The sequence below is a fragment of the Alosa sapidissima genome, chromosome 24, assembly GCF_018492685.1.
Source record: "Alosa sapidissima isolate fAloSap1 chromosome 24, fAloSap1.pri, whole genome shotgun sequence".
NCBI classification, from domain to species: Eukaryota; Metazoa; Chordata; class Actinopteri; order Clupeiformes; family Clupeidae; genus Alosa; species Alosa sapidissima.
The window spans coordinates 14,093,032-14,108,251 of record NC_055980.1 but is presented as its reverse complement, the minus strand read 5'-3'; the positions used below and the strand labels follow the sequence as shown (position 1 = coordinate 14,108,251).

At 41.3% G+C, this 15,220-nt stretch overlaps 1 long non-coding RNA gene across 1 annotated transcript; it reads right to left on the bottom strand.

The window, feature by feature from the left end:
- Nucleotides 1–294: 294 nt before the first annotated feature.
- Nucleotides 295–6,996, bottom strand: LOC121699910. The gene is made up of 3 exons (XR_006027067.1): nucleotides 6,916–6,996; nucleotides 4,285–4,287; nucleotides 295–305 (listed from the first exon to the last, which is right to left on the bottom strand). It is a non-coding gene; the product is annotated as an uncharacterized LOC121699910 (long non-coding RNA).
- Nucleotides 6,997–15,220: the final 8,224 nt, after the last annotated feature.

Below are 15,220 nucleotides of genomic sequence, written 5' to 3'. Positions count from 1 at the left end.
ATTTCGACAGAAAAATGGATAATGGTGATACAAAGTGAAAGCACAGTCAGGTGTTTGAGTAAAACCAAACAAACAAACGCAAATGTGCCTTTAGATAAAATATCATATCTTTTGAAAAGTCACCAGAAGTTTGTTAAGGTTTCAATGTAAAGAGCATAAATGGTTGAGTGTTATTTAACCCCAAATGCAGTGGCAACCAAATGGGTCTTCATGGTATAAATAGCGTAGCTGCTTGTGTAGTCAGCTTTTGAAAGAGAAAGATGAACTCCAAAAGAATTGATTTCCAACCCATTGTAGTGAACATCCTATCTCAATTATTATCTGTGTACAGAAAAAAATGGAAAACATTTCTTTGTGTATCAGGTCATACATGGGCCTGAAGAAAAGTGATAGAGATGTTTGTACATGGTTGAAAACTCACGTTTCTGTCTACAAATCGCCTTTCAAAACTCCCTCAGATGAAGCATCAAAGGCTGAAGCAGCTCAGAAAACATTTTTCTTTCTCCCGCATAAGAAAAAAAAATGAACTGTCAACATTTAATGATAGATATTTACATTGTGCTACAAATTGTGTCCTTGGCCTAAGCATAAGATATGGACTCATAAATAATATAATTCAGATAAAGTGTCATTTTTTTAGTATTTTTGGTCCTTTTTCTCCTCCTCTCTGCTGTGCTTTGCGCTTGACTCACTAATGGATGAACACACCCAGCGTCGGTGACCCTGGCACAATTCAAGAGGAACTGTGCCGGTGTATTGCGTCAGGATATGAATCTGTCATGTCTGCTCACCCTATCAGATCCTGCACCCCTGAAATAAGGCCTGCGTTTCCAAACCACAAGTGTCAGGTGAGTGGGGAAATGATAGAATATGCCGTAGGTCAAATGCAAATAGCATGCATATGATATTATGTGCAAGACATATAGTTTTCTTTGTTTATCACATTGTTTCTTAACAAAGGTACACCAAATCTACACACTATAGATTTATTCATATGGATATCCTAATGTACCTATCTGTCTGAGTATGTCTGTGTGTGTCTGCGCTCACACACAGATGTGAATTCAAAAGAGATGTGATGTGTGGGGCTGAGAGAGAGGCTCTGTGGCAGAGAGAGAGAACACATTATATTTTTTCCCATCATTAAGCGTTGTCTGGGAGATGATGTGGGAGCCGTATGTGGTCGAGGGGAAGTGTTTATAGGCCTGCTGGATTCTTGCTGGGCCGCGCTGATAGCCGAGATAATGGGAGAGAACGGGACGCGGCGAGCTGTTCTAATGACACCGACGCAAGGAAAGAGAACAGCGTGGATAAATAAATGTTAGCCATTTTCCCTTCTTTTCATTTGCATTCTGCCACAACGGCCACCAACACCAGCCTGAATAACAGTAGTACTTCAGTTGATATTTTCTTTTAGAAACAAAACAGAGATGTAACCACTGGGGGAACTGCATATCTTATAACACTTGGGTCTCTTTTTGATAGTCGAGCAGAATTTTCAAAAAGATTTAACCACATTAATTTGAAGCCTGATGCTTCAGTGAGTTTGCTTGTGAAATTGGGGGTGGGGGGAATGCAAACAAGAACTCACTTCATTAAACAGGAACAAACTGTACAGAAATTTCACTTACTTACAGAAATGGCTCTTAAGCATGCACAACATAATGTGCTCTGTCTGAGGCAAAACACTGGGAGATGTTAAATCATGAAAGATACCAGGCAGTAACTATGACTCACACATGTATGGCCGTGACAATGTGACTGGGTTTTGAGCACACTGTGTTCCTTTTTGATGATTAAAAGGGACAACCGATTACAGAAATACATTGACCTTAAAATGGGCTTAATTTAATCAGCTGCCTGTTCAACTCATGCAAATTTGCTGTTAATTTTTTTTTCGCTGACTGTATCAGTTTCAAGAGCGTCATGAATGACAAAAGATCTCTGAGGAGCATTCTTAAATCCTGTTGTTATATCCTTAAAGTGATGATTTTGCAGTTTGAGTGATTGCAATTCTTTTTTTTCCACTAATATTTTGGTCTAGCTCATTTGACCATATTTTGTGTTTAGGGAATAGAAAAGAACAAGAATGGTCTGCAACAGAAAGCCACTGGTTTTATACAAAGCCATGAACACCTACATTGCCAAATGCTTTTAACAAACAAACATCACCAGACGTTCAAGTGCTCGGAGTGAGTGCTCAAGTTTATGGATGGGTTCTCAAAGCCCGAGATTAGTGTGGTGGCCTCATCTCAGACACAGCAGGACATTTTAGCACTCCTCTGCTAATTGAGACGGTAAAGGCCGTAACAATGACTTTGTAGGGCCGACGTCCCACCCTAGACCATCGTCCGGCTCCAGTCAAGGACACCCGTCGTCGTTGTAAGTGTAGTCTAGGAATTCTAAGAGGCAGGAAAAAATCCTTGTATGTCTCCCCAGCGGAGGCAGGAGAGGCACTCTCTGGAGAGACCACATCAGTCTCAAACAGATGCCACGCATTCTTGCATCTCCACCCAATGTTTGTTTTGTCTAATTTCCCCCTTCTTTCCTCAATGCTCTCTGGAGGCGGTTTAAGCCCAATGACGCTAGTTAACTTTGACTGTTGCGAGTGCTTTCGCATTCTTCCCTGAATGAGTTTTGCCGGCATCTGGGTTGTTTGCACTTCTTCTTTGGACAAAGTCTCTCCTATCATTTTTGTCTTTGTGAAACTCTCCCATAATTTTTGACTTAATGAAACATTTAACGCTTTTCAAAGCACATGACTTTATTTAGTTTTTTTAAGAAAACAATGAATTCATAAAAAATAAATCAAATTAAGAGTCACAAATCAAGGGCAGATCATTGAAGTGTTTCTGTGGTTCAGAGGTACATTTATTTAGAGACTAATTAGGGTGTGTTTCTCAATTTAACATTGAAAACCAGGATGTCTTCTGTTATCAACCTAATAATAGGAATGCATATGGGGAATGTTTGATTAACATAATGGAAAAATGGCCCCCATAATTTATCTTTCTAAGTCCGAGGGAGAGAACCAGATTGGAGCCTGAGGACTCAATCCACCTCAGCATATGCTGCCATTGCGGCTCGCACAGCGTGGAATACCCAAAACCTTGTTCCCATGATATTTATTGAAAAACACTTGACTTTACGAGCTGCATGCTAAAACGAAGGCAGCCAGGAAGCCGGGTGGGCGGGTGGGTAGGCGGTGATGGTGGTTGGGCAGGGGTTTGCTCTAGGTGAGGCTGTATATCTTAAGTTAACTAGCTGCTTCACACCTGGAGCAAAGCAGCAGCTTCTCTTTCCATTCCCATATCAGAGACAACATCAACAACAACGACAACAACGCATTGCATTTCTATAGAGCTCTATCAAGAGACCCACAGAGCTGTACAGTGAGAGGGGAACCTCACTAACCACCACAAATGTGTAGAACCCACTACAGAAACGGTTGACTATCTGTATATCATGCCTCCTTGTTGGCCATCTTCTTGCTTTTGTTGGCCTAATATTACTATATTTCTTTCTAATATCCAATGCCAAGTATTTCATTTACTATTGTAGGAATTCATTTTTCATTAGTCTTTCAAGGCGTCATTAAAAATAAGAACTAATATAGAATCATGTCAGTTAAACATTATTTTTTAACGCAGTGATTCGTTTATTTTTGACTGCTGTATTATTATATCACCTGTGAGGTTCGTTTATGCCTATTTTTCCAAGATCTTTCCACCATCATAGCATTTCTTGTATTTTCTATTTTACCTATGCAATCATTCACCATTTGGTATCTGGATATTTCTATTATATATACCCACGGAATGTGATTGGTTCCTAATGGCCAGCATTGATCTAGATGTTGTGCCAGATCAGAGTAGTATTCATCCAGTCAGAGAGAGGTTTCACCTGAGAGGGGACGAAAAGCTTAGCAGGGATATAGATGAGGAGATGTGTAGGGAAACTGTGCTTGACCACCGGCCTTCCCTCTCCGTGTCGCTCCATTGGAACTTGACTTGCTGCTCCAAAGGGTTTTTCTGAGTGCCTCACCTATTGGAGATAAGTTAGATGTGTTCTACAGGCTACTGGTTTGTATAGCTAAGGGAGAAAGACATGGGGGAGGGGTGGAATCTATCAGTGAGCATCCTCAAGCTCCCGGGCTAGTATTGACATATCAGATGGGATACTGGCAAAGAAATTGGCCTCATTTGTTTTCCTTGGTCCCCATAATGGCAGATCTCTTTCACGGGGGGCAAAGAATTGACAGGCCTGTGGTCCTTGTGAGCAAACACCCTCCCGATTGCTTTTTATTGGCTTCCTCTTTGCAACGGCACCGGCCTAATGTTTCTCAGGGAGAGGCAACCTCCAAACCTGAAATGATATCCCTGGAAAATATTCATCATTCGGACCGGCCAATTGCTTTTGGTAAATCGTCGGAAAGATGGATTGTCAGGGAGTGGACGGATCTCTCACAATGGGAGACATTAATCACGCCTCCTAGGTTGACTAGGTAGGGAAGAGTAAAGATCTCTGTATCACAATGACTGCAACATCTCCTCAGTCACGTCAACATGGTTTTCTGTTAGTATACGTCAGTGCTGAGGGTCTGTTTGAAGAGCCTTTTAACATGAGATGATTGTTTATACCAGAAGAGTATTGTCATAAAAATAGCAGAATTGTTGTACTGACATATTTGCCATACATATTTGACTCCATTTATTCATTTAGAAGACACTTTTCACTGGTCCTATCCTAATTTTATATACCCTTCACAATCTCTTTGGCCTTGAAGAGTGGCTAACTTTCCCCAGTCAGGACAAACTTCCGCTCTGTCAAAATAATCATTGGTGTGCTCTGAGGACAAGTTGCTTGACCATCTTGACTGATTCAACATTTATAGTCGCTGTTTGCACTGACCTACAGTATACGTCAATGCCCATGAACAGAAATTACATGTTACAAAGGGTTTACAAGGAAGGTCATGAACATGGTAAATTTATTCTAGTTAGAGTAAGATAATTAATATCTCAACAGCCTCATATTTGCCTTTGTTGATGTGGTTGTAATTGGTTGACACTGATTGTAACCTTATAACGTAGGTATATTAGATTTTGTTTTTGAAGTCCTTTTTATTAGTAGATTGCTGTTATTTAGAGAAAACAATTGCACTGGAGCATCTTTCAAGTGAAAGTAATGTAGCTTGAGAATAATTTTCAACTGGGTGTTTTTCCATCCCTGTAGTTAAGGATGACTTTGAGTGGCCTTTGTAGGTAGACCTCACCCGGCTCTCTATCTGTTCTAGCCAACAAACCCCCCCCCCCCCCCCCCCCCCTCCCCTTTGACCCCTAATAAAGTCAGCTGAATGGGAACGGACCACTGCTGTAAAAAACAGCAAATGTACACTCATAACAACCGGCCTAATCAGTTGCCTAAATTAACAAGTGTAATTAACCCTCGCTGAACTGCCATCATTAGCGAAGACCTGGCTATGACTGCCGGTTCAGACCACTCAAGCAAAGGGGCCGGACCCCCATGACTTCATTTAACTATCTGTACACCCGGTCAAATTATGCTGTTAAACAATAACATCATAACAGTTACAACAGTGGTGCCCAATTTTATCGGGTGTGACGATTAAAAAATTACAGATTTGTATGTCTCATTTTATGAAGTTTTTGATTATTTGAAATTGTTCACGGTATTATAACTGTAATCTGCGTGCAGAGATATGAGGCGATGTTTCCAAAAGGTTTCATTTAGTTTCATTACCACTGAGTAGGGGATCAACAAATCAGTCACACTGTGCCAATAAGCCCCACTGTTTTTGTTCGTATTTAACAAGCACCATTGCACTGTGGAAATGGAGTGATTCAATCAAAAATAATTTGGCAGAGGTCTCTGAACAAATCCAGGCCAAAGTTACAGAGACTTGTAAAACATTGATTAGCGAAGCACTGTCACCCCATATTCACATGCACTTGCAAGTACAGCACACTTGGTTGTTAAAGCTGAAAGGGACAAGACTGAAAGGGACAAGACTCTGTCACAAAAGCAGCTTCTCCACAAACATCTCTACTTTCATGCGTGAGTACCTCTCTGCTTTGTTTAAGCGTGAGTTTGTTTTTGTGTATGTGTGTGTGTGTGTGTGTGTGTGTGTGTGTCTGTGTGTGTGTTTGTGTATCTATATGCATGTGAGTGTGTGTGGGTGTGTGTATGTGCGTGCGTGTGTGCATGTACAAACATGCATGAAAATGTGGGTACATGTGTGACAGAGTAAAAGAGAGAAGATGTTAAATATTGAGAGAGACGCAGTGTGTGTGTGTGTGTGTGGGGGGGGGGGGGGTTGTGTGTGTGTGTGTGTTTGTGTTTCTGTGTGTGTGTGTGTCGTCCAATGGAGGGTGTGTAGAGTAGAGGGGGTTTCAACTATTTCCTCCACTTAGAAATGAATCTCATCTAATCTCATTTCAGCGTGTCAAAAGCCAGCATGACATGCTGTTCTATTCCGTAACATTTGGTTATTCCGAAGCACTTGACTGCACCTCACGCTGGCCAAAGCCCCCTGGATATTAAGGGACCGCTTGTAACATTTTGTAGATGTGGAGTTGTCAGATTTATTTTAAAGAGAGAGGGTAATTTTTTTTTTTTTCAAACACGCTCTAAAATTACTTATCTAAAACAAATCTTTGCATAGCATGGGGTTGTTTGTGTGGAGTAACTTTGACTATTGCTGACGTGTGTGATTCCCTTACACTCTCTTAACTCTGTGCCAATCTGCCTTCTGTTTTGTATTATTTTGTCATTACTTGCAAAATGACACCAGTCAGACTTTAAAAACAGATATAGTAACACTTGGTTAGGCTGCTCACAAAGACTTAACAGATCATATGTTAAGATTCAAGTTCAGGATGTAAAATTGTTGACTTAACCAAATCCAACCCCTAACCTTCACCTTAACCATAAATTGTAGTTAACAGGGTGTCAACAGATAGTTTGTTGATAATCACAGCATCTGTGGTCGCCCTATCTAAGTAGAGTGTGACCACAGATACTACTGACAGCAGCATTAGCTAGGAACGAGGTGAGGAGAAATAAAATGCTGCACCGGTCAGGTGTCATGATTCATTATATTTGGAGGCCATTTGCATAATACAAGAGGCATCAAATTAGATTTGCATAATTCCTTTGATTACACTTGTTATTAAATGTGAGTGACATTGATTTACAAAATGGCTGGATATAAGGTTAATAGCCGATGTCACCTTTCCGGGGCCTGGGTGTCTGATCACTCATTGATCCACCTCGTTTCCACTCTCCGGCGGACACAGAGCCGTCACACACCCCTCCACAGGAGGAGACGAGAACATGGCACTCGTAGAGATACACTGTACAGACAGTAAGGAAACGGTGTAGAGATAGTAAGGAAACACTGCAGAGATAGTAAGTCAATGGCGTAGTGTCGATAGCACTGTGTGCGTGTCCTATTCATGAAACGGGAGCGAAGAGGTGGAACGAATCATTCATGCGGGCCCACGCTAATATGACTGTAACACGGAACAGAAATGGCGGTGTCACCTCAATGTGCGGATAGTGAGTGCAAATGAGAGGAGGAGTACACTGTGTAGATCATTACCGTCTCAGCCACAAATGATGTGTTGATTTAGTGTTATTTGACAGGATGTGGGGGCGGAATTATGCTGCTCCCCTAAAAACTAAGAGAAAAATCAATACGACTGTAAAGCTAAGGCGAGCTAGTAAAGGTAAGCGATGGTGAAAGCCGGGGATTTCTGTCAGCGATGCGTCACCAGCGAGAGTAGCGCGTTGGACTTCCAATTTCAGCTTTTAATTTATTTACCAAATAGTCCAGATGATCTGTGGTTGCGGGGTGCTGTGCTCGCAAGCAATGAGGCCCTTTATTCTGTGATCTAGTCCCCTATTTTCTCCGCAAACTAGTGCTCCATTGTCTCAGCGGTACGGGCAGTAAATCTACTCTCCATCTCCCCTCCAGAAGCAAGACTTTTATTGCGCCGAGACAGAGAGATGGGGTGGTGAAAAGGTGGAGAGGATGGTGGAGATGGGGGTGCGAGTAGAGGATTGGGGGATGTGGGGGGTGTGTGAGTGGAGGTGGGTTTGGCGTATTTTCCAGATAAAGTTGGAGGTTTACTGCTATTTTCGGGCGGTAATGCATTATTCGGTTAAAGCAATGATCAGGTAGTGTTGGATGAATGGGAGACGTTCAGCACCATTACGGTCCGGTACATCAGAGCAGGGCGTTATTACATTATTGCTGCTCTTTAGTAGGAGATTGGGTGTGTGACCGGGTTCTGAATACACTCATCCTGCTCGAGATGGTGCAAATTGCAAATTGGCTCATTGACTTCAATGATAAAATGTAAAAATGGCCTGTAAAGGGAACATAGACTTGGGTTACTCCTTTGCTGTTTGTCAGCGGCGCTGGTGTGACTTGCCCAGAAGCCAGTTTTTTATTTTTTTCTCTGTCATTCGTTTATTCTCTCTTTTTTTTTAAAGGCTCTTTGGAATGAAACAGAGCGTAATTTATGCTCTAAGGTATATGGCACTAAAGTGATATCTTACAGGAAATAAACATTGCGAGACCTGTTTTGCCTCTGGTCAGTCGTAACGGCATATAGCAAAGTTTGCACCACAGGGTAAGATGGGATTTCCAAAAGCCATGGAAAACATCAAATTAAACAAACGACCTTTACACCGCTAACACAAGCCCATTTAGTACTAAGATATTTCCCCTAAGTGCTCATTCAGGTCTTATTTTATCACCTTCATAATGGTTTTCCTTACTACCAATTTGGTAAAATTACCAGAGATGTTTTGTCGAATATATACCAAACACCCATTTATTACATTTTTTCCCCTCAACAAATGCAGATGACATAATGTCAAGAACAGGAAAATAGAATTCTAAATCCAATGGCCTCTTAATTCAACCGTGAGGTCACCACAACCAAACAGCATTAACAACATGTGTCGCCTGTCCCAAGGTTTTTGAACGTCATTGCTTTCTTTATTAGGCCAAGACATTCCATTTGGAAAATGGATATGGCTAATGTTATTTCTTACAACCCCTGAGAAAGGCATTAATCCTTGATAATTGCCTGTAAGGGAGGTAGATAAAGACAAACTAATGGTTAGTCTAATCATCAATTTGAAGTTCCAGGGCGAAGATGCCCTACATTTTCACACAGGAAGCCTCTTATTCTAGCATCAGGAGCTGGGGCGTCCTGGTTAAGTATATATTATCTTGTCCTTGGTTGGAAAAACAGTGCAAGAAATCATTAAAGCAAATTAGACTATTAACATTCTAAAGAGCATTTATCTTGTGGATCAATAGCCCTTCGTCTTCTCCAGGGGCTCTGTAGTGTCTTTAGGTCATTATGAGGTAGATTATGAGGCTAGTCTATTTATTACATGCAGATGGACCAATAATTATTGACATCACTGAAACCCATGTTAACCTTGTTTGAGGTGCACATTTGGGTTTTTATTTTTTCTTTGTGCAAAAATGCTGTTTTCTATTTGGACGGCATGAAATGTCATCTGGGACATCTCTGCAGGATGTCTTGAAATTTGCATATTATTTGACATTTTGCCCCTCTTTACTGAGTGAATCAATATGTAGAAAGCACATTGACCAATGTGGTTACATGTTTTTTATAGTCTGCAAGAGACAAAATAAACATGATCTTATCACCTTGGTTAGGTTTTCCATCGAACCAAGTATACTATTCAATTTATCAGTATATCATATTAAACACAAATGTTTCACCTTGTTGAAGTCTTTCTTCAAGTAACATAAACCTATTTAACGCCTGCTGTATGAAAGGCAGCCGATCTGATAATCTGATGCGCTGAATCCCTCAGATGATGGTCTGGGGCACCTACCCTTTGACAGAATGAAGAAATGATGAACCCCACGTTGCAACCATTATCTGTCTGTTTTGGCCCAAGCCGGTGTGCCATGTTGTTGAATCTCAATGAATTTCCACCACGGGCCTCCCCTAGCCACCCCCCTGCTCTGCTCTGCTCCCACTTTCGCCCCTGATCCAATAATAGCCCTAAATGGGAATAAAATGACTTTCCCCTTTTCACCAGTTGTTATGCTAAAAGCGGCTAACCTTTGAGTGACCGCTGCTGTGCGTATCTGGGTAGGCGTTCGCCGCGCTTTGAATGGGGAAGCGGGGGATCCTTCTGCTCTCCATATGGCTGTATTATCTTGGTAATGCCATACAATGTGACCCCCCCCCCCCCACACACACACACACACACTACCCAAGGAGCCACGGCAGGCACCCCCGACCACCACCACAGCCGTGCGCTCTCCAGGCCTCAGTCACAAAGTAAACTGTTGGGTTCAGCAGGGTGTGTGTGTGTGTGTGCGTCTGTGCGTGTGTGTGTATGTGTGAAAGATGCATTGCTCCAATCCACGTGTCAAGTTCTCTCTCTCTCTCTCTCTCTCACACACACACACACTATCTCTCTTTCTCTCTCTCTCGCTCTCTCCTTCATACACACACACACACACACACACACACACACACACACACACACACACACACATACACACACACACACCAGCAACTACTGTCAGAGAAGTACCATATAAAACATCCCCAGATCTGTCCATAATCTCTAGAGAAGAAATGTTCTACATTATTACACATCTATAACACAGTGTGCAGATAACCAGTCACAGCGGAGACAGTAATGTCTTTACACCTGAGATGTGAGAGGTTCGAGAAAACCCCAGGAGTGCCCTAGCTAGTTTAGGGGGTTAAATGTGAGCTATTGTTGTGCTGAAGAGTAGTGACTATCTATCAGGATTATCCAGTTTCAAAAGGATTTAAGGGTAATCCCTTTGGTTAATGATACTCTCTCTTCCCTAGAGTTTTGTCCTTTGCCATTTTGGCAGTTGCCTGCAGTATGGACGTCAACAAATATTTGTCAACATATAATAGCACAGTGGATTTCAGCCAGGTTGTTAAATGCTAAACAGTTAAATGTATTGCACTGAACCATGCTACATGATTGAGAAAAAAGTGAGACTATAGCCATCTCCTTGGCCTTATTTTAAACCAGCCATACTGGAGGTACAGGCATCTCAGACTTACTAAATCAAACCCAGAATAGTGTTTTGTTTTGTTGAATTCTTTTATACTGATTGATTAGGCTGCCTGGGCCGCTGTTCATATAGCATTATGAGGCTCCCTTTATTCACAAGTCATTCTGTGGGGTCCAAGCAAAGCCATACACATCCGTCTCGAGTTCTGCCAAGCAGGCTGCTCACACACAACACACTAAAAAACAAAATAATGTGCCGTGAAAACACTAATTGGCCTTGAGGCCACAAGAGAGTCATCAGGTTTTGTGTGCCTCCTTTTTCATCTGACGCATGCACACACGCACACACACACACACACACACACACACACACACACACACCACAGCAGCTTGGAGATGTGGTTTTAGACATCCCTCCTGAGCTTACCCCCCCCCCCCCCCACACACACACACATCCACCAAACACACACCATCCTTAGCTCAGCTTCTTTCTTTCATACACACACACATACCACACACAACCCTTTTCCGAGCACCCAGGAAAAAAATCCTGTAAATTGTTGAAATATAGCTCAGGGACTGTGGCTGTCCAGTACTGTGGTATGTGGATATGTAGGGGTCATCTGGTCAATGAATATGAAGGCTCTTCTTATTATAACTTTGTCAATGACAAATAACAAACTGTTGGTAAATGAAATGCTACATTGCACCATTTTGTTGAGGACAAGGGACATTTTCAGCATGGCTGCCCATACCACAGCCTCCGAGCTGGCCCTGGAAAACCTGTTTGTTTGACCCGGAGGAGTGAGAATTGACAAAGCAAGCCAGAAGCATTTGTTTCATCTGCTAAGCCAAAGATTGAAAATGATTTCCCAATGCCCCGTCTGAGATTCCCGTGAAGGGGATCATCAATTATTTCCTTATACGTGACACAATATTGTACCTATTTTACTGACCATGGCTTTACGCTTGGGCAGATAGCATCTCTTTTACCAGCCTGTTATTGATGGGCGAAGTGAGCACAGTAAACAGAGCCCTGAAGTCTATGGCCTTATTCCCACTCTTTCCCCTGAAAGGAACAGCTCAGTGGAAAATGTGTTTTGCTCTTCTACAAATAATAGCAATACTCCCCCTCTCTTTTCCTCACCACTTGACTTTTGTAGGAGGGCTTCAATTCAAGCCACTACTCACACTACTATGGATTTAGGGTTATGCATATTTTCATACCATCACAACAGTAGAAGATGCTTTTGTATTTTTTTTTTTAATCCTGTGACATAATCCTTTTTTTCTCTCTCTCTTAATTGTGCAGGATTGTTTGAAGCGTTTGACACCAGGAGAGTGTTGTTGTTGAATGGCCAACACACTGTACTTTAAAGTCTTCTTAAGGCTTTACTGATTAATTTTCATTTCGCTGAGAGACGTGTGACTCCACTGAAAGCTAGCTGCTTTTTTTGTGTGCAAATGGAGTTTCAAATTGCCTTTTTTTTAAGCAGCACACGCCAGGGTAATGTCTAGAGGTACCGACACAGCAATCCAGTGGCAATGATTTATGGCGCAGGGCAGCCACAAATTGACTTGTATGCAAGAAATGTAAATGGAACTGGGACACTTGATGGAGAAGCTCATTTCCAGACTTAAATGTTTTAAATTAACCACATACACTCACACAGCACAATGTAAATGGACATTTTTCTTCCAAGCAACTCCTTTTTTTTTACCACCCACCTCACACCCCCCCCATCAGTACCGGCACTAACATAATCTGCATTATAAGTCAATTCATTATACAAACAGTGATATTGCTCTAGATTTGCAAGGATCAATGGTCTTGATGAAGAGGATTCATTTTGAGAAATAAACCTATAAAATTAGCCCTTCACTGAGGTAAATATTTGAATTGATGTGCGCTGGGTTCTGAGTTTCGCAAGAGGGAACCGATACTGCTCTTAGATAGCCCAAAGGCTCTCATGTTACGAAACACACACACACACACACACACACACACACACACACACACACACAAACACACACAGGCAGTTCTAACAAACACGTGAGCCCATAAATCCACCCTCATTCCATACCTAACCATGTAGCTGATTAGGAGTCTTTGCTAGCAGGAATTGCACACATGGTCTACTCCTGCTCAAAACTACTGGTGTTAGTTCTATAATCACATGATAATGTAATGTTTGTCCAGTTCATTAAACCCACACTATTCCCCTCTCACACACCCGCCCTACAAAGATAAAATGATCCAGCCTGAAAGGAGCAAACAGTGCACACACACACACACACACACACACACACACACACACGCACACATACACGCACATGCACTCACACATACACGCACGCACATACACGCACATGCACACACACACACACACACACACACACACACACATACAGGTTATACAATATAAGTACACTCACAGATACACACATGCATAGATATATATGCATGCAAATACAACATACACACACATACTGTAGTCTTCACACACAAGTCCAATGATCCTTTGAAACCTTCGAGCCATTAGGTAGACCATTAATATTTTAGAAGAGTGTATCTCCCCAATCCCCCCCTTTTCCCTTTTTTTTTCTTTTATTTAAAGTAATTTAAATAGTACAACCTTTCTATCATGTCTATTTGCATAATTATACATTAATTATATGCAGTATGCAAATATATATTTATATGAACTGGCCTTTAATTGCAAAGTAAAGTCACAACAAAAGCCCTAATAAGACACAATGACACTGCTCACAGATGTCAGCCAATAAAGCAGGCATTGAATTCTCCTGTCAAATAGCAGTATGAATATGCTATGTGTTTGTTCTCAGCTGTTTCAACACAAGCTGGATATTTAAAGTGGGAGCATTAATTGTTTGTATTGTTGAAGAACAAATGGTTATCCGCTCACACACCAATTGGAGTTGGACCTCTAATTTCCTTGTTTGTTCTGCCTACATTGACAGTGTAGTCTGTCTTTCTTCTTTCCTCTATCCAAAGCAATACAAATGAACATTGAATTAGCCATTTATTTATTCTTTCTTATTTTTTTGGTCTCTAATATGAATCTCTACTCCTAAGATTGTCATAAAATCTTAGTCAGGGTCATTCCGCTAATGTGCACAGGAAGAGAATGTCTTAAATAGCTGCACATTTTTGTATTGTATCTATAGGATCAGAGAGCCCCTGATTTTCTCTTTATGTCGCAAACCCTTTGAGTTATGAAGATCTGTCATCTGATCCTGAAGATTCCTTCCTAAAGAAAAGAAACAGAATCACTCAAGTATAGACAATTCATAGAAGCATATACAAGACATAACCCTATTTAACCCCATAGAAGTGAAAACCCTATAGGATGCATAGGTGTTTATAGCACTAATATTTGGCATAGACAGTTATAATCTGCAGAAATACAAAAAGAGAACACTTGCAGTTTGCACTGATCAATATTTAAATAGAATTATGTTTTTTCTATGTGTCATGTTTTTGATGGCAAGGGAAATGCAGTAGTTGCAGTGCATTAAGAACAGAATGGACAAGCATGTCATTTAGTGAAGTGAAATGAATATTAGCTGTAATATTTTTACTAATATGTGAGGAGAAGTGTTTATTAGGAGTTATTTATGATTTATTAGTCCTTTATTTGATGATGTCTCACATTACACGTCATTCATTATTAGTTTGCCCTTATTAATGAGCTATTCACAACCAAACAGTTAATAAAATCATTACTAGGAGATTATAATAGACATAATGGCTTAAATAATTGTAATGTTCTCTAAAATATAGCATGTACTTCAGACGTAAATAGACCTACTTTACACACTGGCTGTTGCTTCTGGTGCCTTGAGTGAATGTTGCTCCAACAACCCTTGATGCTCAAATAAACCACCTCCAAAGCAGCTCTCATGACACGGCCAGGGGTCAGCAGAACAGGGGGAAACCTTTAAAAGAAAAAAACATGTGGTGGTTGTGTTGCATGGTGGTGGAGGTTGTGTTGCATGGTGGTGGTGGTGGTGGTTGTGTTGCATGGTGGTGGTGGTTGTGGTGGTGGTGTTTGTGTGGTGTTGGTGGTGGTGGTTGTGTTGCATGGTGTTGGTGGTTGTGGTGGTGGTTGTG